The sequence below is a fragment of the Protopterus annectens genome, chromosome 1.part1 (assembly GCF_019279795.1).
Source record: "Protopterus annectens isolate FY-2018-M chromosome 1.part1, PAN1.0, whole genome shotgun sequence".
Taxonomy (NCBI): Eukaryota; Metazoa; Chordata; order Ceratodontiformes; family Protopteridae; genus Protopterus; species Protopterus annectens.
The window spans coordinates 253,715,823-253,743,322 of record NC_056726.1 but is presented as its reverse complement, the minus strand read 5'-3'; positions in this window follow the sequence as shown (position 1 = coordinate 253,743,322).

Below are 27,500 nucleotides of genomic sequence, written 5' to 3'. Positions count from 1 at the left end.
ATGGAAGAGTTTTGAATTAGATAGTATAATGACACACTATTGTCTGAGTTGTGTCAACAATTTATTAATGATAGACATGGGAGGGTTACACCATATTTTATGAATACTGGTGATCAGAAAGAAGCCAAAAGTGAAGTAATGCAGGATGATTGAGTTATAGCACCTGTTATAATAGTAGAACTACTGGAGTGATGAATGTGATTAGAAACAATTGGGGGTATCTTGAGTGCTCTACCTGAATTGAATAAAATTTGAGTAGTAAACCAAAATTTGCATTTAGAAATTGTTGGAACTTGTAACAGCGGTTATGCTATAAGGAAATTAATTTTACAAAAAATGTCTTTGTTAGCAAAACAAAAAAAAGTATGTTTCTTTGTTGTAATTCCTCTTGTTGTAACTATACTTTCAGTTGTAATAAGTTTATGCATCCTAATATTCAAAGGAAATATAAATTAGTTGTTATGCAACCTTTAATCCAGGCAGTACAATCCATCTAGCTACCTGTCTTTAGGGCCTGGTTTTTATTTAGGCAAATACAGTAGGAAATTTAAGGAAAGAACTAACTTGCTTGCTAAACATAATATGGAGAATGGTTCGCAACATACATTTAAGCTTAAGGTAATTCGAAAATTAATGTAGTGCCTTAGAGAGGGTGATTATTAATAATAAAATAGAAATAGCTGAACACAACTGGATTTTGAGAATGGAGGCCGACAAGATCCAAGGTTTGAATGCTGTTGTCAGCCTTAAGCCTGTTTTAAGGTATAAACAAATGAAGTTATGAATATATTTTTTTATGGATGTGGTTTATTGATGTTTTAAAATGTTGAATTAGAGTTGTAGTTATATCTGATCAAACTTAGTTTTATTACATGCCTTACTTATTTGTATAAGAAAATGTTATATTTTTATATGTTAAAGATTTATACTGCTGCTTTAAATTGTTATTAGAGATGAACTGTTTGAACAAATTTTGTGAGGAAAGTCATTGGTGTTTTGTGTTGTCATGTGATAAGTATAAAGACATTTAATGCAATTAATTCCGTATACACACTGATGAATGGAATTTTCCTGAAAGCTTTGCATATGTGATCCATTTTTGAAATAAATTTATCTGGCATTGATAGTCCGGCAGCTTTGTATTTTTTCACCTCACAACTCTGCCAGAGATTTTCCAGGAGTGATTGTCCACAAGGCCATTTACTGGGGATGCAGGAAATGAATTGGCCAAATGGCTGATGACCCCCAGATGAAATGTGCACACACCCATGGAGGAATGCTCTAATTAGGCTCAAACAAGAAACCTCATAGTGTGTGTATTTGGGCTGCTGAACTCCTGGAATGTGTACCCATTATCAACGTATAGCACTTAAAAACACTTTCTCTTTAGAACAGAGTGGTAGGTTGCCTCTCCCAAACCTCCAACAGATGTAAGACAAACACCCATTTTGTTAGTGTTCCTGTACGCAAGACCACAGTTCTGTCATTGAGTATTGTATGACCGTTATTGCCAAGTTGTCAAGAATACAAAGTAGAGTGCTAGTCGCTTTAAACTGTGCCCTCACCACTGTTTTGGAGGTTGCCCTGGGAAATCTGAGAAGCCTTACAGCACTGTTAGACACATGTACAGCACCTTGCATTGGAGGAAAACGCAATACAGTTGTCTCCAATATCAGGTTAAAATGCAAACGCAAATGGTGACAATGTATTGTGCTGTAAGCATAAGCTTCCCATCTCACAAATGTAAAGTACTACAAAAACTGCCTATGCCAGCATTAAGGTGTTAGAATGCAAGTGTACTTGAATAAGAGAAACCTATCTGAGCAAAATATATGCTTCTTTACAGAAGTGTCCTTCAAAGGAGTAGAAGTCACAGTCTCCTCGCCTTCAAGTTCCCTAGTTACACTGTTACCTTTTAGTGTAGAATTAGCCCTCTGAGCACTCTGAAGATGCAAGTGATATGTGAACTCATTAGAATTGCTGAATACCAAACTTTTTACCTTGTGTAGCAAATGGAAACCTAGTACAGCCCCTACACTATTGTTAGGTGCTAATGGCTTGCAGCTTTGAATGGTTAGTCTGAAGCAAAACACAGTAATTTGCATACACCCTTCCCTGAAGTGGGTGTCAGTGAGGATACACTTACAAAGAGTGGAACGAACAACATTGAGCTTTTTAAAAAAATTAAACACCCAGCATTTATATTTCTTGATCGACTCCAGAACTCAGCGTTTGTTATACACTAGTAATGAAAAAAGAAGTAGAACAAACCACTGCTTGCACTCGTAAAAGGCACGGAACTGTGACAACTGTAGCAACAATCCACAAAGATGTACGTTAATCCACAGGAATGGTACATTAATCCACAGGAATGGTACTTGTGCTAGTTCACCAACTGAGATCGTGTAAAAAACGATATAAATGATAAAACACTCACAAAAGCTTATAAAAAGCAATAAAAAAGTTTAATCACCACATATAACGTTAAGCGCTTTCACTCGTACACCACGAGCTTCCTCAGAACAAATTGCACTTCCTGTCATTCATTTTTAAAAAACCAAAATTGGCGCCAAAATGCGAAGAATTCTTTAAAGCGAAAATGTTCATTCATTATTTTAAATTTTATATAAATTACCTATGTGATACAAATTCGACTATTCTATGCAAAAAGTATGGACTAAAAGTATGAAATGTAAAATTATATCACATTATATGCAAATTAAGAACATTTTATGTATGTCTCAGACTTCACCATATTATTACATAAATATAGTGAATAAATATACTAACTCTAAATGTCTCTAAAATATATACATACTAATTGCATATTACTAATACTACCTATTATAATCTTTACATCAAATTTGCAGTATAAAATAGTGCAAATGTAAGAAATATGAACCAAGGAAATCGCAACCCTTCATTAATTTCTCAACATCAATAGTGGCTTAACAGTGATGTAATAATTTATTCCAGGCCACTTCATAGCGTCAGTATACATTTGCCACCAATACTCCCTATAAGCCAGGGTATTTTTTATGTTACCCCCTCTAGGATTTACCTTAATTCTTTCTAGAATTGCAAACTTGAAAGAATGTTCAGTGCCTGCTGCATTGATGTGTTTGTATAACGCATTTTTCACATCTTTAGTTCTTATGCTATACATATGTGCGTAAATCCTTTTTCTAAATTGTCTCTCAGTCCTACCTATGTAGTAAGCAGGGCAAACGTTGCACTTAGCTATGTAAACTATAAAACTGGTTTTACAATTACCCTGTGTCGGTCTAATTATGGTGTGGTTGACATTTTGTAAAGTAAACAACTTTTCCTCACAAATAAATCTACACTGTCCACATGTTCCACATTTATTAGTATGTTTCTCTTTCACAGTCATTTGTGTGTGACTGTTTTCTAATAAGTATTTCAAGTTTTTCCCCATTTTATAGACAAAATGTGGTTTAGTTCCCAAAATTTTTTCTGTGTCTTCGTCCATTAATATAATTTGCCAGTTGTTAGTCAATACATTTTTTACATGACCTGAGAAGGGGCCATATTGTACTATGCATGCCCTCTTAAAAAGTGTATTATTTACTTTGATACTGCTTTCTTCTGTTCCTAATGTAGACACACTGTCTACATACTTTGAACCTAAAAGAGGTGTATATTTGTGTCCCCACTCTTTGAGAACATATATGCCTGTGTCATGCATCATACGTTCATCATATCCCCATTCTCTAAATAATCCTGTAATGAATTCCAACTCTACTTCAGTATCTTCCTTATCAGATGTCATTCTTAACGCCCTAATGATTTGTCCTTTATAAATATTATATTTAAGTTTCATAGGGTGATTGCTGTTATAATCTAAATAAGAATTGGAAAATGTGGTTTTCCTATTAATCTTGGATTTGAAATGTTCATCCTCTAAATAGACAAAGGTGTCCAAATATGCAACCCCATGAGTGCTGTATTCATAGGTAAATTTTAAAAAGTCGCTAGTGTGATTGAGGTAGTCGACGAACTCAAGAAAAGACTGGGTATCACCTTTCCACAAAATATATATGTCGTCTAAAAAACGGGAGTAGTAGCTCATGTTCACAAAATAAGGACTACTGAAGATGGAAGCCTCTTCCCAATCCAATAAGACTAAATTGGCATATATGGGGGCGCACGCCGCCCCCATAGCTACCCCTCTGGTCTGCCTGAAGATCTCTACCTCGTAGAAAATGAAATTATATTCTAATACTATACTCGTAAGCTCTACTAAAAGGGAAATTCTATCCCAAGACATCCCAGAATATTTTCTTAAACTATTAGTCAAGGCCACTAACCCTTGTTCCTGTGGAATACTTGAGAAGAGATCAACAACATCCACTGATGAAAAAGAGATGTTATGTTTCTCTGTAGTGACAGGATAATTCTTTAAGAATTCCCATGAATCCTTTGTCAAATGAGAAATTTTGGAATATATAGGTTTAAGTAACTTGTCAACAACCTCCCCAATCCGAAATGTTTTCGATTTGCTACGATACCATTTCCTATAGTAGTATAATACATAACATCTTGCATAATTCAGGGAACTATACTGTTGCGTCTTTGAACGAAGTGAACTTAGCTTATAGAAGGATTGACATGTTTTTGGAAGATTACTTATTCGAGAACAGAATTAATGAGGACACGTATAATTATATGTCAGTCAGAGATCCGGTTATTGCCACCATTGTGGTTATTCCGAAAACCCACAAAGATACTACTAACCCCCCATTTCGTCCTATAATTTCAGGAAGCAAATCGAAAACATACAAAACAAAATCGAAAACATAAAACACCATAATTAGACCGACACAGGGTAATTGTAAAACCAGTGTTATAGTTTACATAGCTAAGTGCAACGTTTGCCCTGCTTACTACATAGGTAGGACTGAGAGACAATTTAGAAAAAGGATTTACGCACATATGTATAGCATAAGAACTAAAGATGTGAAAAATGCGTTATACAAACACATCAATGCAGCAGGCACTGAACATTCTTTCAAGTTTGCAATTCTAGAAAGAATTAAGGTAAATCCTAGAGGGGGTAACATAAAAAATACCCTGGCTTATAGGGAGTATTGGTGTTAAATATATACTGACGCTATGACGTGGCCTGGAATAAATGATTACATCACTGTTAAGCCACTATTGATGTTGAGAAATTAATGAAGGGTTGTGATTTCCTTGGTTCATATTTCTTACATTTGCACTATTTTACACTGCAAATTTGATGTAAAGATTATAATAGGTAGTATTAGTAATATGCAATTAGTATGTATATATTTTAGAGACATTTAGAGTTAGTATATTTATTCACTATATTTATGTAATAATATGGTGAAGTCTGAGACATACATAAAATGTTCTTAATTTGCATATAATGTGATATAATTTTACATTTCATACTTTTAGTCCATATTTTTTGCATAGAATAGTCGAATTTGTATCACATAGGTAATTTATATAAAATTTAAAATAATGAATGAACATTTTCGCTTTAAAGAATTCTTCGCATTTTGGCGCCAATTTTGGTTTTTTAAAAATGAATGACAGGAAGTGCAATTTGTTCTGAGGAAGCTCGTGGTGTACGAGTGAAAGCGCTTAACGTTATATGTGGTGATTAAACTTTTTTATTGCTTTTTATAAGCTTTTGTGAGTGTTTTATCATTTATATCGTTTTTTACACGATCTCAGTTGGTGAACTAGCACAAGTACCATTCCTGTGGATTAATGTACCATTCCTGTGGATTAACGTACATCTTTGTGGATTGTTGCTACAGTTGTCACAGTTCCGTGCCTTTTACGAGTGCAAGCAGTGGTTTGTTCTACTTCTTTTTTCATTACTAGCATGTATATTTCTTAGTCATAATATCAGTTTTCCTGCCTTTGCTGAAAACTTTGTTCACTGCCATGCATTTGTATCCCACCTTGATAGAAAAATAAGAGGATATACACTAGAGATTGCATGTCTGATAGTAAAGCAGGATAAAGGAAGGATTCCCAAAATATAAAGAGAAGGCAGAGCTGCAGTTTTGAAAACATATTAAGTGTTGTGTAATCACTCATTCCACTAAATGTTATCTGCACATGTACAGTCAAGTAAGAATGTCCAATTGTATAACTGGTTAAGAAATGTGAATTGTTTATATATACACTGATTGTTATTGCAAAGCTGTGTCTGTGGCAAAGAGAACCTACTGCAACTGTGTTGTGTAAGTGCAATGGTGCATTGTTTCAGATCTAGAGCTGTGTAATTGTTTAACCTTTGTTTTCCTTTTTTATTTTTATTTTTTTGTCTTTACGACATGTGCAGCATGTGGCATTATAGAAATACAGTTCTCTGTTTAAGGAAAAAGTGAAAAATGTAACTTTAGTCATCTTACAGAGCATAAACACACTTAGTGGCATTGTGTGGCGGTCAGCATCAGGCATAGTAATGACTGAAGAAATTCTACCTGTTAGATAACTGACTATATGGCACAAAGTGTAAACACTGTGAGCTAAAAAAGAGAACAGAGATAAAGCACTGTTTGAGTCCCACAGTAGAAATTTTAGTGAGAAGTCTTAATGAGTACTTGCACATGTGTAATGTGTGTTCTCCGTTTCCTTTTCCATGTGTGTGTTGCCTACCTGTGTACAAACATGGTTCACTATTTAAGGAAAAAAGTGAAAAATGTTATTTGGTGCACTTTCCACTGCACAGTCAGGCTCAGTGATGATGCACGGCTGTTAGCACTCTGACTAGTACTGACTGGAAAAAATGCACCTCCTGCCTAGATTTCCCTGTAGCCCCAGGTGTATGTGCAGTGAGATAATGGTTAGAACACAGGTGTGGGCCAGGGTTCAAATCCAACAGACTGTACAGTTTAGTAAGGGTGTCACACTCATTGCTTCCAAAACTTTGATTGTAAAGACAGTACAGCATACCAGTAGCTATGCATAATAGGTTGATTGATGGAAAACTTTCATTACTGCTTGCATAGACGTTTGTAGGTATATCTTATTAATTATTTCCACGCACCTTAGCTTGCCCTGGAGCATGTGGTTGTAACAGCCAAAATTTAGTACATTTGACAACCTGTAGTACTTGTGACGCATTCTATGTAGGGATGACCACTCGTAGACTGAAAGACAGGGTCATGGAGCATGTTAGAGCTATTAAAAAGAAAGATGACCATAAAGCGCTATTTTTGCATAGTGTCAGATGTACTAATATTAAAAAGTTTGTATTTTTTTGTTATTGATCGTGTGCATATTGACCAAGGGGGTGATGTGAACAATAGGGTCGCTGTCTTGGAGGTTGAGTGGCAATTGAGATTAAATGCAATGAAGGAGCCTGGCCTTAATGATTATATTTCCTTGAAACTTGTGCTTAAGCAAAAATATTATCAGATTTGATTGTCTTGACTATTGATTTTAAATGTTTTAATAGTTTTATATATTTATATTTATATTTGTATTCATATTTATGTTTATATTTATATATATATTTATTAATGTATTAACAATTTTGATATTTATTTCAATATGTATATTGGTATATATATATATATATATATATATATATATATATATATATATATATAAAATTAATTTATTCAATTTATTAAGTTGTAAATGTTTGTGTTGTGAAGGTTATAAGTAATCAATATGAATGAATGTTTCTATGGACTCAATGGCAATGATGTGTTGATTTAACTATTTCTTAGTTGGCTTTTTTCAGTGTATCCTTTTAATTTTAATGTATAAAATCAATTTTCTAATTTATCAATTAATTACTCAATTATTCAATTGATTCTGTCTTATAAAAGGGGTGTGATGTGTGAGTTCTTTACTCTGAAGATGCCATTTGGAATGGTGAAAGCGCTTAGTTTCTAATAAAGGATTTGTCTACTGTTATTCTGACTGGTCCGTGTGCAGTGGTCTGAATTTCTGATTTGTGTATATCTTATTAATGACTGACATATGAGCCCCAGCTGATTGTGTGTAACTGGTTTAGCATAACGATGATTATGTAATTAAACGTGGAGTTACATATCTCTGATGGACACAGTAGATGTTCATCGTGTTTCACTGTTGCAGTCATAACTGTAGGGTTCTCCCCTGCCGGCAGGCAGTCCTCGGTCGGCCAGAATCCCAAAGTCTGGGTCCGGCGTCGGCTGTTCAGCCATGCTTCCTGACGCCAGAGCGCCAGGAGTACAAAGCTGACAGCCGATGCCATGTTCTCCAGTCTTTCTTGCCGTGCGGTGATAGCAGTTCACAAGTGCCGGTCGGCTGACTCCTGACAATTATTTCGAATCAAACTTCAGTCCGAAGACTTTCTTCTCCTACTCAAAGTTAAGTACCCCGTTGGGGAAACTTTTTTCTTGCTTCAGTCCGATGTCAGAAAAAGTTAATAATTGTATTTCATGTGGGAAGCAAATACCTCATAAGGATTTTCATTCTTACTGTATTCCTTGCTTACCTTCCTGACCACGACGTAGCTAGTTGTCGGTTTTGTGCTAGATTCAATCAATGTACTATTAAACGAAGGTACGATTTTGCTTTTCATTACTTCGGTAGGCGTTTTAATTACAAAATGTCGTCGGATATGGTTCCGGCTACCGGAGTTCACAAACGACGCAAGGACAAAGACAGGCCTCCGAGGTCCAAATCAGATGATATCGCACAAGCAGAGCCAGCTTCAGGTTCGGCCATCGTCAGTGAGGCGCTTTTGCAGCCCCTGTCGTGGGCCATTTTGGAACAGATAGCCGAAACGACTCCCACGAGGAGCCAACTAGGCCTTTGAATATTTCAGTTGGACCTTCGGACAATGCTCCTTTGGATGGGTCCGGAGCCGCTGTGCAGGTACCGGCTTCCGAAGGGGTTTTCAGGCCTACTCAGCTTCTTATAAAGGCAAAGCCAAAGACAAAGGCAAAGACTCCTTCCAAATCAAAGACTGCAACCCAGGCCTCTTCTGATCCGGCTCCCAAGTATCAGAAACAGTTACTTAAAATGGCGGAGGACTTAATTACCATGATTAGGGGTTCACATCCCCCTCCAGATAAAAGGCCAAGGCAGGAAGTTTATTATGACTCCTCTGATCAGGCTTCTGTTTCTTCTTCTGACCAGGAATATTCTTTCCCTCCTTATGAGGATTCTGATGCTGAGGAATCCATTCCTTCAGCTTCTCCCCCTGAGGATTTCTCTTTTGGGGAAACTTTGCATGAAATGAGGGAACATTTCCACTGGAAAGGACGGGAGTACTCTGAATCTAAGAAAAGACTAAGGGATTTTCTTCTTCTTCTTCCCCAACATAGGCCCCTGGCTATTCCTCCTATTTTGGATATTGTGGATGATGCTTTTTCGGAGGCTAACTTAACTCCTGACTCTTTTCCTCCAGCTCCTGTTAAGCCAGACAGATACTATAGGGTTCCTGATTCCCACCAATTTTTATTCAAGAATCCTACTGCTGACCCTGAAACAATTTCTCAGGGTCCTAAGGGCATTAAGGCCGCTTCTGCTAAAAAACCCATTCCCACTGAGAAGGATTCCAGATCTTTAGAAAGATGGGGCAAAAAAGTGTACACTTCTGCTACTTTATCTACTAGGGCTTTAAACTGTCAGTTTCATATGCTGAAATACCAGCAATTTCTCCTGTTTGTTTTAAAGCAAAAGCTAGCTTCCATTTCCGCCTGTGCAGAGGATAAGGAACTACATGACTTATTGCATGCCACTGAACAAGTTGGGAAACATGGTTTACACTGTGGATTTGATGCCTTGGAGGCTTCTTGTAGGGCTGCTGCCTCTGGCACAGTAATTAGAAGGCATGCATGGTTAAAGGAACAAAATTTGCCAGATCAGGTAAAGGCTAAATTATTGGATGCCCCTGTTCAGCATAATGTTTTATTTGGATCTAAAGCTGAAGAGGTGATTAAAAAGATGGAGGGCAAGGCTAAGTCCATGCAAACAGTTAAAAGATTTCTTACAAGTACAGCCACCCAGATTTAGCAGGAATTGGCCTACAAAAAGTTGGTCCTTTCCCAATTCAGACAGGCCTCAGAGGGGTAGATATAGACGCCCCCGAGGTAGGCCTCAAACGCAAGCCTCTTATAGACCAAGACAGTGGACTGCTTCCTCCCCTAGGGGAGGAGAAGACCGGTCTCAAGCTCATAGAAAACAGACTCAATGACTCCCTCTGTTGGGCTGCAGGAACTTCTTGCCTGGAAGCCCCTCTCGGAGGAAAACTTTCTCCTTTTCACCCAAATTGGACTCATATAACCCAAGACAAGTGGGTTCTGGATGTGGTTTCAAGAGGTTACAAATTCCATTTTCATACCCCACCAAGGCCAAGCGGATGGCCAGATCTTCCAAAACATCAATGGTCAGAGGCATTAAACCAGGTGGAAGCTCTCTTGGCTATGAAAGCCATAGAACTAGTTCCACTTTCAGAGATGGGACAAGGTTTTTACTCAATGCTCTTTCTAGTCCCCAGGAAGCAAAATTCATGGAAACCCATTCTGGATCTATCAGTCTTGAACACTTTTCTAGAGATACCAGAATTCAAGATGCTTACTCTACAGCAGCTACTGCCAATGCTGACCAAAAATGCATGGATGGTAACTTTGGATTTAAAAGAAGCATATTTACACATTCCCATCAGACAGGAACGCAGAAAATACCTCAGGTTCAAGGCAGGATCGAGGCACTACCAATTCTCTGTGCTGCCCTTTGGATTGTCTACTGCGCCCAGGGTCTTCACCAAGTGCCTGGCTCTAGTAGTAGCTTATTGCAGACTCAAGGGAATTCAAATTTACCCTTATCTGGACGACTGTCTTATTCAGGCAGACAGCAAGGATGTCTTACTCCAGCATCCACAGTTTGTTCAGAATCTTCTCAAGTTCCTGGGATTCACTGTAAACATAAAAAAGTCAAATTTGACACCCTCACAACAGATAATTTTTCTGGGCGCTTCTCTAAACACAACAACCCAGATGGCATTCCTGACATACAAAAAACAATTACAGCTGGCTTCAACTTTCAAAACCTTGGCAACTTCAACTCAGCTATCTGCAAGGAGATTCCTGCAGGCTCTGGGTTACATGGCCTCCTGCATCCTTCTCGTACCATATGCAAGACTTCATATGAGGAAAATACAGTGGTACCTAAAATGTGTATGGTCTCGGCATTGCCACAGTCTAGACATACTGATCTCCATCCTGCCTTGTCTTCAAAAGGAATTCCTTTGGTGGTCCAAGGCATGTACTCTAAACAAAGGAAAACCCTTCTGTCTGCCTCCTGCCACTCAGATTCTAACCACGGATGCCTCAGATTATGCATGGGGAGCCCATTTTCAGGGCAACTGTCTGCAGGGCCTTTGGACAAAGGATCAGAAACACCTGCATATCAATTTAAAGGAAATGTTAGCCGTTAAGAAAGCACTATTGGCCTTCAGGAATCTTCTACAACCAGGACAACTACTGATACGGACAGACAACACCACAGTTATGTGGTACATAAACAAGCAAGGGGGATCTCATTCCTATCCCCTTTGCAGACTAGCCATGGATCTTTGGAACACAGCTCTAGCTTGCAATCTGGACCTCCAAGCACAGTTTCTACCAGGGAAGCAAAACTTCCTGGCAGACAGTCTGAGCAGAAACCTTTCGGATCCACACAAATGGATGTTGGATACCAAAATATTCAAGATGATTACAGCAGTCTGGGGATGTCCTCACATAGACCTCTTTGCATCCCACCTCAATCATCAACTTTTTGCACCAGGACTTTCCACGATCAAGCTTGGAAAGTGGATGCTCTATCATTCAGTTGGAGAAACCTCTCGGGATATGCCTTTCCGCCTCTTCCTCTTCTTCCACGGGTATTACTAAAGATCAAGCAGGACAAGCCCAAGATGATAATCTTGCCGGCCCCAAATTGGCCTCCACAGTTTTGGTACCCAACACTGAAAAACCTTTGTCTAGAGCCCCCTTGGGGTTTACCACAGATTCCGAACCTTCTGTCCCAACACCAGGGTCAGATTCTACACTCCCATGTAAAAACTCTCAGCCTGGCGGCCTGGGTAATCCAGGATCTTTGATTCATTCTCTCCTACCCAAACAGGTTATGGATGTCATTTTAGAAGCCAGACGTCCTAGCACTAGAAAGTCTTATGCTGGAAAATGGAAAAGATTTTGTTCCTGGATGCAGGCTCAGGATTCTGATCCTCTTACTCCTAACATTCCTCAGATTTTACTTTACCTGTCAGACCTCTTACATAAGGGTCTCTCTTTCTCTTCCATAAAGATACATGCCTCTGCTATTTCTGCTCATTATAATACAGACCCTCCTATCTTTTCCCACCAGCTCATGAGACAATTTCTTAGAGGAGCTAAGAACTTAAGGCCCCCTAGATCTCCTCCCATTCCTGCTTGGGATCTCAACTATGTTTTGGAAAAGCTCACCTTACCTCCTATTGAGCCTGCTGCCTCTTCTGACATCAAGTTTTTATCTTGGAAGACAGCCATCCTGTTAGCTCTGACCTCTGCTAGGAGGGTTTCAGAGTTGCAAGCTCTTATGGCTGTGGAACCTTATATTATTTTTCATCAAGACAGGGTGTCTTTAAGGACTAATCCTACTTTCATGCCTAAGGTGGTTTCCAAAGTGGCTTTAAATCAAACTAGCCACTTGCCAACTTTTTTCCCCACTCCTCAAAATAAAGAGGAAAGGATCTTACATTCCTTGGATGTACACAGACAACTATGTTTTTACCTGGACAGAACCAAGGACATCAGGAAATCAGAGCAATTGTTTGTTTCTTATGCTTCAAGTTCCCAAGGTAAAGCCATTTCAAAACAGACCATTTCTAAATGGATTGCTCATGGAATGAGATTTTGCTATTCACACCATGGAAAGCAGATCCCAGGGAGTATAAGGACTCGCTCTACCAGAGCTGCTGCCACTTCAGCTGCCTTCCTCAGGGGAGTTCCTACCAAAGACATTTTGGAAGCTGCAACTTGGAGTTCAGTGCATACTTTTTCCAAGCACTACAATCTACCTCTCTACTCTAAGTCTAGGGCAGGCTTTGCTTCTGCAGTCTTGCAGGGTCTTACAGCCGCTCCCTCAACTTTATGACCGCCTCCCTTTCTTTCTGCTTTGAGATTCTACCCTACAGTCATGACTGCAACAGTGAAACACGATGAACATAGTACAGTTGTATATACTTAGCATAAATGTAGATGTTCGAGTGTCTTCACTGTTGCATTCTGGGTTTCCCTCCCTCCTGTCCCCTCTCATTTTTTCTTTTGTGTGGTTCCTTTTTTTTCACCCTTTTTCTGAGGTGTATTTGCAAAGGGTATGGGACTTTGCTCATTTTGGAACTTCTGACATCTGGGGCAAGAAAAACTGGAGAACATGGCGTCGGCTGTCAGCTTTGTACTCCTGGTGCTCTGACGTCAGGGAGCATGGCTGAACAGCCGACGCCGGACCCAGACTTTGGGATTCTGGCCGACCGAGGACTGCCTGCCGGCAGGGGAGAACCCTACAGTCATGACTGCAACAGTGAAGACACTCGAACATCTACATTTATGGTAAGTGTACACAACTGTACTTTTCCTGACAATCCTCTAGACCCCTCCAGTAACTCAATTATAACTGTAACTCAGAATGTATTGTGAGGTATGTATCTTAACTCTGAACTCTGTTATTAAAGTCATGCAAGTCTATCCATTTCCAATATATTTTCAGGCTTTAGTCCTGCATCACAACTGAGAATTCATGACAAAGACCTTTTAATGGCACGCATACACAGACCTAATTGATGTATAATACCATTCAGTCTTTAAGCTGTATCTTTAATCACCATGGTTGACAAACATTTCTTCTGTGGCAATAAGGAATAATCACCTGTGTGGAAATTTATGCATTCTTTTTGTGTATAGGTTTGAATCCAACCTTGTAGAAATTATTTTAGTAGTGTGCATGTCCCAAAAAAATATGTGCCAAGTCACTCCACTGATCCCTCCAAAGTCAAGTCTTAAAAGCCAAGACAAGCCATTAAGCATTACAGTGTTGACCACTGGACAAGTGTGACCATGTGCAGCATCACACATGCCAAAGATCACTGCCAAGTTTCAGGTCATCATTGCTGTTTCATAAGCTCCCTTTCTCTTTGCTTGGCAATGTCTCTCTTTGCTTACTACCTTGTTAATGCAGTTGGCATGGTTGTGCATGTTTGTGCACTGGTCTTAAAATGCTAGATCACAGATTGGCTGGAAACCATCGCTACTGTTGGTGGAGGACATCTGCAGACATGGCAGATGGTGCCAAATTGAGGGCACAGAGGTGGGGTGTGGAGGAGTCTGAAATCTTTGTTACAGTCCTCGTCAAATGCTACAGCTGTGGCTGCTGTGGGGGCACTGTACTGGGTCTCATGTTGAGATTTGGAATATTCTAGCCAAGGCTGTCTCTAGTGCAACTGGCATACCATGTAGTGCGGAGCAATGTAGGCACCACTACAGTGACCTTAAGAGGTGCAAACAGGCACAACTTGACCAGTGGTTGGATGAGTTTCTGACTGCTAACACCCCCAGTTCTGTCTGTATAGGGATCAAGCAACTTGAAATTATATGGAATAGTGTAGATGGCAAAGAATGTTATGCATAATGCTTTCATGTCTCCTCTTCTCTCCTTCTGTATTTTATAGCTGCAGAGGAAATCACAGCAAACAGGGAGGCACATGCTGAGTGGCGCCACTCAGTGAGGGAAGGAGTATGTCTGCAGCACAACTGACCCTGATTGCGTCAGTTATTTTGATTCCATAGATCAGTATCAACTTCAGCATGCATACCTTAACTGTAGCAGCAAACATGCATGCTTTCCCCTGTAGCTGTTGGTGATTGTATTAGGCAAGTGCAGTAGTGTATTCAGATTATGTGGGTTCAGTTCCCACAAGTAACTTCTAGTTACACATTCAACAAGTATGTTGACAGCTGAAATGTAGCAATATTGGTTTTAATGCCATGCTGTTAACTTACTGTGTAGTATCTTTGAAACGGTCTATGCAGTATATGAATATTCCAAGAATTGCTTGTAACATTTCATAATCATTTTTGCGAGTGTGAAAGCTCTAAAGCTAGGATAATAAATTACTCTATTGTAGTAAACAATGAATGTGACATATAATTGTTCTAATCGTCTTTTTTTTTTTTTTTTGTCTCACCCTACCCGTTATCTTTCTTTATTTATTAATTTTTGGTTTACTTGGAATCGCACCATTTTGATGTCATAACTTTCTCCTTTCTGGCAACAAAACAAATGCATTTTAGCACTGGGAGGTAAGCCAACTTCCGTGGCTTTGCCTGCCAGCCATCCATTGGCTGCCGCACTAACACTCAGCATCTTTGGGATACATCCTGGCAGTACTGCCGCCACAACCCCTACCCTACCTGGTCCTTCCTTGTCAGGTAGCAGTGCCCTGACTGGTGGTGCACTTCTACCCTCCGGGAATACTGGAGTGGAGATTGCCACATATCAGGAGCTGCCAGGGACGGTGCGAGACCTGGTAGGAAATGGCCTTGGTGCTTGCATCAGCTGAGTGGAGAAAGTGCTCCTAAGAATCGAAAAAAGACTCCCATGTCAAGCAGTCTCACAGACAGGTGAGGAAGGGTATAGTAATGCCAGTCCTGAGGATGAGGACTAGATTCTCACTGTTTCCATACTTTGGCGGGCATGTGCCTTCAATCTGTCTTACCTATCCCCAGTCATGGTGTCCCCTAACCTTTTTCTCTGCATCACCATCCCTGTGTCTGTCTTGTATGTCCTATTTGTCTACAGCTGCTTCCTTACCCAACCCTACCTTTGCATTCCTAGGTTTGTTCCCCGACATTCCACTCTTTTCAGGAATAAAAAAAAGAAAAGGGGTACATGTCCCACAAAAAAATTGTCCCGTACGTAAAACTCCACTTTGCATGCTTGACTGGGTCCAATTGGTTATGCAACATCATTGCATTATCTCCTGTCTGTGTTGTGGTGACAGTCCAAATTCATCAAATTGTGTCTACCTCTGCACATTACTGTGGTGAAGCAATGGTTATCTGTGGATGTCCATCTATTCAGTGTTGCAGTTTTCTTTACATATGGGTTATGTTTGCCAGTAGACCCAGTGTCCGGATTGTATACAGAAGCTTACTGCCAGCATGTGGGATGTCATATGAATTCACTGACAATGTCAGCCATAAAAGGGACATCTATATGTACCATCCTCAGAACTTTTTCACCACCATTCAGAAAGGTTGACTCTTGTGTACAGTCTGCAGCTGGACTGGTTTCATTGGTTTTATTTTCCAGCTTCAGATAAGTACCCCATAGGGGATTTATTTTATTGTTATTGCTGCTTGCTGCTGTTCATGTCATCCAGGAAGGGCAATTGTAGGTGTGGAAGGCAAATTCCACGTAAGAATAGTCACAAGCTTTGTTTGGGGCCTTCTCACGACTACTGTTCCTTTTCTGGTTGTCAGGCCTTTGTGCCCAAGACATTGCATAGTCATCTGTCGGCCTTAAATCTTTACCTTAAAAATCAAAGACTCAAATGTCTGGCTAGAGGCATGATAGAGGGTTCCGGGAGTCCTTTGGCTGAGCAGAGTTTGAAGAAGAAGGTGAGTAAAGTAAGAGCTGAATCCTTTTCGGCTGTGCCTGCTCTCTCCGACATTCCCCTTGAGGTTAGTGAAAACCCGGTGGTGCATTCAGAGGATCTGCTTCTTCGGCAGGTACCTCTGGGGAAGCAGTCAAGGGTGTGTGGATCTTAGCATGTTCGAGGCTATGCATATGTCCAGTTTGGATGATTTGGGAGAATTGCTGCTTGGTTATTTTGGAGGACACCAGGAACGCTCTTGCCCCTCCGTCTAGGGAATAATTGGACGTAAGGCCTATGTCTGGGCACTCTCCTCAACAGGAGAAGCATGTTACAAAGAAGCAAAAAAATAAACATCTGAATGTTCCCTCTATCCCTCAGTTGGATTGGGATGCCATATCCAAGGGTCTCATTAAGGCCTTTAGCTTCTTTTGCTTCCCTTCTCTTACCTGCCTTTACTTCTTCACCAGTACTGGCATCTGGGTCTCTGGTGTCTCCCTGTGTACAGGGTGCTGAATGTCCGGTTCCTGACTCTGACTCAGAATATTCCTCTTTGGATGAAGATTCCCTGGCATAATCCACCCAGATGTTTTCATCTCTGGAATATGCGTCTCCAGAGAAGGAGTCTAATGGGGAGATATATATACCTTTTGGGGATAGCTTATAGGGTTCCTGTTTTGGAGATACTGTTAATAAGATGAGAGAATTTTTTAAATGGGATTCTTAAATTTCTGAAGAACAAAAACATTATTATGACCTCCTTCAGTTGAATATCCCTGCTCCCTCAGTAGTTCCACCAGTCCTGCCTGCCTTTGCGTCTGCCTCTAAAACCCTGGATTCCCAGGCCCTTGCTCCCAAGAGACCTGACAGATTTTATAAGGTCCCTGATGACTGTAGGTTTCTTTATAAATGTCCCTCTGCTGACCCAGCTGTGGTCTCCATTACCTCTGACAAATCCTCTCGCTTGTCACCTTCAGCTCAGCAGCTTCGCTCTGACAAAGAAAGCAACATTTTGGAAAGGGTGGATAAGAAGGTCTATACTTCCTCCACCTTGGCTATTAGAGCCATTAATTGCCAGACGCATGCCCATGTACTTTCTGGCTCTGCTTTCTCAGGCTTCCTTAGAAGGGGCAGAAGTATAAAAGACTTAATAGTTCACAGTAAATTTAATATGCCAAATGTTACATTTGTGAAGTCACTTGATATACAGGGTACATTAGCCTGTGGTAAATGTAGTATTTGTAAATATATAAGTAAAGAATTTATTAATATTAATGTTATTAATTTTCAAACTAATAAGTCTTTTAATTGTAGAACTGAGAGGGTTATATATGGGCTTAAGTACCCTTGTAATAAATTTTATGTCGGAGAGACTAAAAGACAGTTTGCCTATAGAATAAAGCAGCATATGAGGGACATTAAAAATAATAAACAGACTAGCCCTATAGCAATACATTTTAATAGGTATCATAATGGTAGCCCTGAGGTGCTACTAGTGACAGTGTTAGATAATATATGTACCCTATTCATGCAGGGTCTTCCACATTATTTATATTTTTTGCAGTATCAGGACAGGGACTTTTTTGTAGTGGTCAGATTTTTCCATATTGTATGTAACTTTTATATTTAGGCATGATTAATAATTTAAGGCAAAAGTTTAGACTTTTGCAATGTTCATATTAGTGCACATTTTTGCAAAACAACAATAGGACATGTCACATTTAGTCAGTTTGGTATATTATATTATCTTAACAATTTTCGCTCTCTATTAGGAATATACTATGCAAGTGTTCCCTAACAACTTGTTTACAGAGCTCCGATTGTTCTAGTTCTATATTTTATCTAAATCTTGGTTATTTTTCATTTTTTATTCATACATATCACGATTATACTTAGTTCCTAGGTATCCAAGGATATTTTCTTGGATCAGCATTTTGGTGAATATCAGTATAATTAGTTATATGCAGGATAGATATAATTGAAATATTCTATTTGTTTGCATACAATTGAACCTCTTTTAGAACTATTGCTCTAAGTGATATAATAACAAGGGTCCCAGGACACTATGGTAGATTGTCTAATTGTTGATTTATTATTTTTTGGGTACAAATACATAACTTCATTTCTTGGATTAGAGGTTTTATACCTTCATCCTTATCCGACTCAAACTGATATATATACCCTTTGGGGATAGCTTATAGGGTTCCTATTTATCTTTGCCCAGGCTGTACTGTTGATTGATTTTGGTTATCTGACAATAATTATTTCTCTCAGGCAACTCATTGTCATGGATCTACAGAAGTTAATTTCTGGCCTATGTGCGGATAAAGATGATATTCAGGTTTTTGGCATTGGTACTATGTCAGTGGACCTTGCTGCTGGTCCAATATTAGATCCAGTTGACGGTTGCTTTTTCTTGTTCAGCCAGTTGGGCAAGAAAATTAAAACATTAAGGACAAATATTTGGCATTTAAAACTGTTCAAGGCTTATCAAAACCAAAAAATATCCCCAAGGGGGCTCAGGTCGAAGATTCAACCATTGGTTGGCACCCCTGATGACACTTTACTCAAAGATTGGCAGTCAGCACAGCAACAAGCATCTATGTCATTTGTGAACATACTGGCATCCTTTTATGACAGAACAGTTCAGACTAATATTTTGGAAGTTGAAAAGGTTTGTAATGATTTAAAAAAATTTGAAGAACATACCAACTTCAAAGACAACCTGAGCAAATTATCTAAGGAACTTTTGACTCTTGAGAATAATCTTAAAGCTAAAAAACTTCATAAATTTTCAAGAGACAGGGAGGACTATGATAGAGGAAGGCAGTTTGAGTCGCATAAGGGGGTAAGGTTTGCCCAGGGTACCAAGAATCCTACATATGTTCGTAAAGAGACCTAGGTCTGTTTTAAAAAAGGCTGTTTTCACTAACACAACCTCAGGTGAGGAGTCCTCTACTACAGACACGGAATCCATTGGTACTGGTGATTCACCAAATTCCAAGAGGGGACGTACATCAGGTGACCCTTTAGGGGCAGAAAATGCAGGGGAGGCAGAAAACATAAGGGTCAAAAGTTTAGAAGATCTATTCTTGTCAGTAGTGAAATAGATTCACATAGCACTAATGTACTCAACATTTCCAAACATGTTTTATCACCAGATGAATATGCACTGCTTAATAAAGGTCTTGGATTCATCCCTGGCTTTTTTGTTGATGAAAGTTCTTTAGTATCAGATATTATTGTGTTTTGTAGAAAAATTAATCTCAACTTGTTTTTCAGACAACAGGATCAATCAGATCCTTCTCAAAGATCATCTGAATTCTGATTTCATCGGTCAACCTTTAATCCTCCTATGGATAAACATGTAGCTATTTTTCAACAGGCAGGTATCAAAGATTTACATTTTAATTTGGGATCAGATAATACCATCAAACATAATTTATCGAGAGCCGAACAACTAGCCTTAACACACCTAAGGAATAATACTAATATAGTCATTCTTTCTGCTGATAAGGGTGGTGCGGTTGTAGTCATGGATGCCGATTACTATTGGGAGGAGGGAAATAGACAGCTGTCTAACCCTCATCATTACATGAACATGACCACCGACCCCACACCCAATTTTAAAAGGGAAATAGATGACTTTTTACAGGAGGCTGTGGAGGCTGGTATCATTTCTGATAAGATTAAGTCACACTTGATGGTTAAAGATCCTGCAAAACAGTATTTATATTTATTACCAAAAATCCACAAATCTCTTCATCAGCCGCCAGGTAGACCAATTGTATCTGGGATTGGATCACTTACTGAACCCCTATCTGTTTTTCTAACTGAAAAACTCAAACCCCTTTTGGCACTCATCAGAGCTAGACTCCAAGACACCACAGAATTTTTGCAAATTGTTTCTGATTCACAATTAGAGCCACATTGGCTAATGTGCACTCTTGACGTAAAATCTCTTTATACCAGTATTCCACACTGTGCTGGATTAGCAGCATTGGACTTTTGGTTAAATAAAGCAAACATTTATTCCCCTGGATTCAATACATTATTGATTTGTATGACTGAGCATATCCTCACCAAGAATGTTTTTTATTTTAAATAGGATTGTTATTGGCAAATACAGGGTGCAGCAATGGGTGCTTCATTTGCACCTATCTATGCTGACCTTTATATGGGATATGTAGAGGAACATATCATTTATGATGAGTTACATAACATATACATACCTGAAATTGACATCTGGAGAAGGTACTTGGATGACTGTTGGCTGGTTTGGAAAGGTGGCACAGATTACTTACAAGAATTTGTTGAACATCTTAATGGAAATATATGGGGTGCTGAATTCACGGTTGATTACCATCATAATGAAATACATTTTTTAGATGTCTTTTTACAGCGTCAACCTGACAACACCCTCAAAACCTCTGTATATCGCAGATTTCCAGAATATAATACCTTGCTCCATGCCAACAGTCTACATCCCAAGCATACCATCAATAACATCCCTAAAATCCCAGTTTTTGCGGATTAAAAGGATATGTTCCTCTGAACAAGATCTGAGACAACATCATGATGATCTAGCCAATAGGTTTCTTACAAGAGGATATTCCGGACATACTATTTATTCTGCCATGCAATGGAGTAAAAACTATATCAGGGATACATTATTGGAATACAAAGAACATCATAGACAGACCAATTATGATACCTGTAGATTTGTCACAACATATGGCAGAAATACTAAGCACCTTCTGGACATCATAGATAAACATTGGAACGTACTGAAGTCTCATACTCTTTTAGAGGATTATTTGGGGGACAGATGTTCGTTCTCATATAGAAAGGGCAAAACATTAGGATCTCATTTCTCTCATTATAAGAAAACAACTTCAAGGGATGTTACTCTATCCCAGAGGACACTAACGGGTGAAAAACTAGTTGGAACATACCCCTGTGGACACTGTCTTTTGCGGGTACATATTTAAAACTAAAACATTCACTAGTAAGAACACAGGACATCTATATAACATTGGTTGTTTTGGTAATTGCAGTTCGGATTGGATTGTCTATCTTGCAACATGTTACAAAGAAGCAAAAAATAAACATCTGAATGTTCCTCTATCCCTCAGTTGGATTGGGATGCCATATCCAAGGGTCTCATTAAGGCCTTTAGCTTCTTTTGCTTCCCTTCTCTTACCTGCCTTTACTTCTTCACCAGTACTGGCATCTGGGTCTCTGGTGTCTCCCTGTGTACAGGGTGCTGAATGTCCGTTCCTGACTCTGACTCAGAATATTCCTCTTTGGATGAAGATTCCTGGCATAATCCACCCAGATGTTTTCATCTCTGGAATATGCGTCTCCAGAGAAGGAGTCTAATGGGGAGATATATATACCTTTGGGGATAGCTTATAGGGTTCCTGTTTTGGAGATACTGTTAATAAGATGAGAGAATTTTTTAAATGGGATTCTTAAATTTCTGAAGAACAAAAACATTATTATGACCTCCTTCAGTTGAATATCCCTGCTCCCTCAGTAGTTCCACCAGTCCTGCCTGCCTTTGCGTCTGCCTCTAAAACCCTGGATTCCCAGGCCCTTGCTCCCAAGAGACCTGACAGATTTTATAAGGTCCCTGATGACTGTAGGTTTCTTTATAAATGTCCCTCTGCTGACCCAGCTGTGGTCTCCATTACCTCTGACAAATCCTCTCGCTTGTCACCTTCAGCTCAGCAGCTTCGCTCTGACAAAGAAAGCAACATTTTGGAAAGGGTGGATAAGAAGGTCTATACTTCCTCCACCTTGGCTATTAGAGCCATTAATTGCCAGACGCATGCCCATGTACTTTCTGGCTCTGCTTTCTCAGGCTTCCTTAGAAGGGGCAGAAGTATAAAAGACTTAATAGTTCACAGTAAATTTAATATGCCAAATGTTACATTTGTGAAGTCACTTGATATACAGGGTACATTAGCCTGTGGTAAATGTAGTATTTGTAAATATATAAGTAAAGAATTTATTAATATTAATGTTATTAATTTTCAAACTAATAAGTCTTTTAATTGTAGAACTGAGAGGGTTATATATGGGCTTAAGTACCCTTGTAATAAATTTTATGTCGGAGAGACTAAAAGACAGTTTGCCTATAGAATAAAGCAGCATATGAGGGACATTAAAAATAATAAACAGACTAGCCCTATAGCAATACATTTTAATAGGTATCATAATGGTAGCCCTGAGGTGCTACTAGTGACAGTGTTAGATAATATATGTACCCTATTCATGCAGGGTCTTCCACATTATTTATATTTTTTGCAGTATCAGGACAGGGACTTTTTTGTAGTGGTCAGATTTTTCCATATTGTATGTAACTTTTATATTTAGGCATGATTAATAATTTAAGGCAAAAGTTTAGACTTTTGCAATGTTCATATTAGTGCACATTTTGCAAAACAACAATAGGACATGTCACATTTAGTCAGTTTGGTATATTATATTATCTTAACAATTTTCGCTCTCTATTAGGAATATACTATGCAAGTGTTCCTAACAACTTGTTTACAGAGCTCCGATTGTTCTAGTTCTATATTTTATCTAAATCTTGGTTATTTTTCATTTTTTATTCATACATATCACGATTATACTTAGTTCCTAGGTATCCAAGGATATTTTCTTGGATCAGCATTTTGGTGAATATCAGTATAATTAGTTATATGCAGGATAGATATAATTGAAATATTCTATTTGTTTGCATACAATTGAACCTCTTTTAGAACTATTGCTCTAAGTGATATAATAACAAGGGTCCCAGGACACTATGGTAGATTGTCTAATTGTTGATTTATTATTTTTTGGGTACAAATACATAACTTCATTTCTTGGATTAGAGGTTTTATACCTTCATCCTTATCCGACTCAAACTGATATATATACCCTTTGGGGATAGCTTATAGGGTTCCTATTTATCTTTGCCCAGGCTGTACTGTTGATTGATTTTGGTTATCTGACAATAATTATTTCTCTCAGGCAACTCATTGTCATGGATCTACAGAAGTTAATTTCTGGCCTATGTGCGGATAAAGATGATATTCAGGTTTTTGGCATTGGTACTATGTCAGTGGACCTTGCTGCTGGTCCAATATTAGATCCAGTTGACGGTTGCTTTTTCTTGTTCAGCCAGTTGGGCAAGAAAATTAAAACATTAAGGACAAATATTTGGCATTTAAAACTGTTCAAGGCTTATCAAAACCAAAAAATATCCCCAAGGGGGCTCAGGTCGAAGATTCAACCATTGGTTGGCACCCCTGATGACACTTTACTCAAAGATTGGCAGTCAGCACAGCAACAAGCATCTATGTCATTTGTGAACATACTGGCATCCTTTTATGACAGAACAGTTCAGACTAATATTTTGGAAGTTGAAAAGGTTTGTAATGATTTAAAAAAATTTGAAGAACATACCAACTTCAAAGACAACCTGAGCAAATTATCTAAGGAACTTTTGACTCTTGAGAATAATCTTAAAGCTAAAAAACTTCATAAATTTTCAAGAGACAGGGAGGACTATGATAGAGGAAGGCAGTTTGAGTCGCATAAGGGGGTAAGGTTTGCCCAGGGTACCAAGAATCCTACATATGTTCGTAAAGAGACCTAGGTCTGTTTTAAAAAAGGCTGTTTTCACTAACACAACCTCAGGTGAGGAGTCCTCTACTACAGACACGGAATCCATTGGTACTGGTGATTCACCAAATTCCAAGAGGGGACGTACATCAGGTGACCCTTTAGGGGCAGAAAATGCAGGGGAGGCAGAAAACATAAGGGTCAAAAGTTTAGAAGATCTATTCTTGTCAGTAGTGAAATAGATTCACATAGCACTAATGTACTCAACATTTCCAAACATGTTTTATCACCAGATGAATATGCACTGCTTAATAAAGGTCTTGGATTCATCCCTGGCTTTTTTGTTGATGAAAGTTCTTTAGTATCAGATATTATTGTGTTTTGTAGAAAAATTAATCTCAACTTGTTTTTCAGACAACAGGATCAATCAGATCCTTCTCAAAGATCATCTGAATTCTGATTTCATCGGTCAACCTTTAATCCTCCTATGGATAAACATGTAGCTATTTTTCAACAGGCAGGTATCAAAGATTTACATTTTAATTTGGGATCAGATAATACCATCAAACATAATTTATCGAGAGCGAACAACTAGCCTTAACACACCTAAGGAATAATACTAATATAGTCATTCTTTCTGCTGATAAGGGTGGTGCGGTTGTAGTCATGGATGCCGATTACTATTGGGAGGAGGGAAATAGACAGCTGTCTAACCCTCATCATTACATGAACATGACCACCGACCCCACACCCAATTTTAAAAGGGAAATAGATGACTTTTTACAGGAGGCTGTGGAGGCTGGTATCATTTCTGATAAGATTAAGTCACACTTGATGGTTAAAGATCCTGCAAAACAGTATTTATATTTATTACCAAAAATCCACAAATCTCTTCATCAGCCGCCAGGTAGACCAATTGTATCTGGGATTGGATCACTTACTGAACCCCTATCTGTTTTTCTAACTGAAAAACTCAAACCCCTTTTGGCACTCATCAGAGCTAGACTCCAAGACACCACAGAATTTTTGCAAATTGTTTCTGATTCACAATTAGAGCCACATTGGCTAATGTGCACTCTTGACGTAAAATCTCTTTATACCAGTATTCCACACTGTGCTGGATTAGCAGCATTGGACTTTTGGTTAAATAAAGCAAACATTTATTCCCTGATTCAATACATTATTGATTTGTATGACTGAGCATATCCTCACCAAGAATGTTTTTTATTTTAAATAGGATTGTTATTGGCAAATACAGGGTGCAGCAATGGGTGCTTCATTTGCACCTATCTATGCTGACCTTTATATGGGATATGTAGAGGAACATATCATTTATGATGAGTTACATAACATATACATACCTGAAATTGACATCTGGAGAAGGTACTTGGATGACTGTTGGCTGGTTTGGAAAGGTGGCACAGATTACTTACAAGAATTTGTTGAACATCTTAATGGAAATATATGGGGTGCTGAATTCACGGTTGATTACCATCATAATGAAATACATTTTTTAGATGTCTTTTTACAGCGTCAACCTGACAACACCCTCAAAACCTCTGTATATCGCAGATTTCCAGAATATAATACCTTGCTCCATGCCAACAGTCTACATCCCAAGCATACCATCAATAACATCCCTAAAATCCCAGTTTTTGCGGATTAAAAGGATATGTTCCTCTGAACAAGATCTGAGACAACATCATGATGATCTAGCCAATAGGTTTCTTACAAGAGGATATTCCGGACATACTATTTATTCTGCCATGCAATGGAGTAAAAACTATATCAGGGATACATTATTGGAATACAAAGAACATCATAGACAGACCAATTATGATACCTGTAGATTTGTCACAACATATGGCAGAAATACTAAGCACCTTCTGGACATCATAGATAAACATTGGAACGTACTGAAGTCTCATACTCTTTTAGAGGATTATTTGGGGGACAGATGTTCGTTCTCATATAGAAAGGGCAAAACATTAGGATCTCATTTCTCTCATTATAAGAAAACAACTTCAAGGGATGTTACTCTATCCCAGAGGACACTAACGGGTGAAAAACTAGTTGGAACATACCCCTGTGGACACTGTCTTTTGCGGGTACATATTTAAAACTAAAACATTCACTAGTAAGAACACAGGACATCTATATAACATTGGTTGTTTTGGTAATTGCAGTTCGGATTGGATTGTCTATCTTGCAACATGTACCTGTCGAGCCTTTTATGTTGGGCAGACATCTAGACAATTCAGAATTAGAATATCTGAACACCTGGGGGATATCAGGAATGCTAGGATCACCAATGCCCTATATAGACATTCATTGAATCATCCCATCGCTAAATTTTCTTTCACCATCATAGATAACATAACAGGCAATCGTGCTTTCAAAACTGGATGGCATGAAATTCTTAATAATAAAGAAAGGAAATGGATAGTGAAACTAGGGGGTTTGTTTTCCCCTGGACTCAATGATAAATTATATTGTTTTTTTTCAGGTCAAATGTTTATGCCTGATCTGTTTAATTTATTTCTGTATTATTTTTTAAGAAATATATTTTCTTTATATACATGCATTTAGAACTTTATACAAATATTTATATATATGTGTATATATGTATTAACCATATATATATTTTTCAAGACAGGAAATGATGTCATCAAACCTCATTTGTAGAGGTATTTATGGCGGGGATTTTCTTCAATGTGTAACAATCAACTGATGAAAGCCATGTGCTGAAACCGGTCTAGTATTTCAGCTTAATAAAGCCATTATTCTCTCAGTCCATCTCTGGTGCTGGCATGTTTTTTCATTTGGTCGGACTAGCTTGCTTGCCTTGCACCAGCCGTACTTGCTAGCTTTTTTCTTGCTCATAATATAAAGAGTAACACATTTATGAATGAATAGCAAGTAAAATATATATTAAGGAAAAAGGAGGCTCTTATGATTTTGAAATTTAATACGATGAGCCCATTAGGACTTAACCAGGAATGTGTATGGAAACGTTTTATATAAGTAATGGGGATTTATGTATTTTAGGCTTTTATTGTGAAGTGTTTTATCTAATTGATTAATTGAATAAATGTATATGATGTAGTATATAAGTAGATTAGGTTGATCAATTTTGGTATACTCTGTTAAAGGCAAATGCGGCCGAGGCGCTAGAGAAGATCTGTGTGTATTTGACTTTTATTTTTTATTAAATTCCTTTTACTACTACTTTGGTATTGGC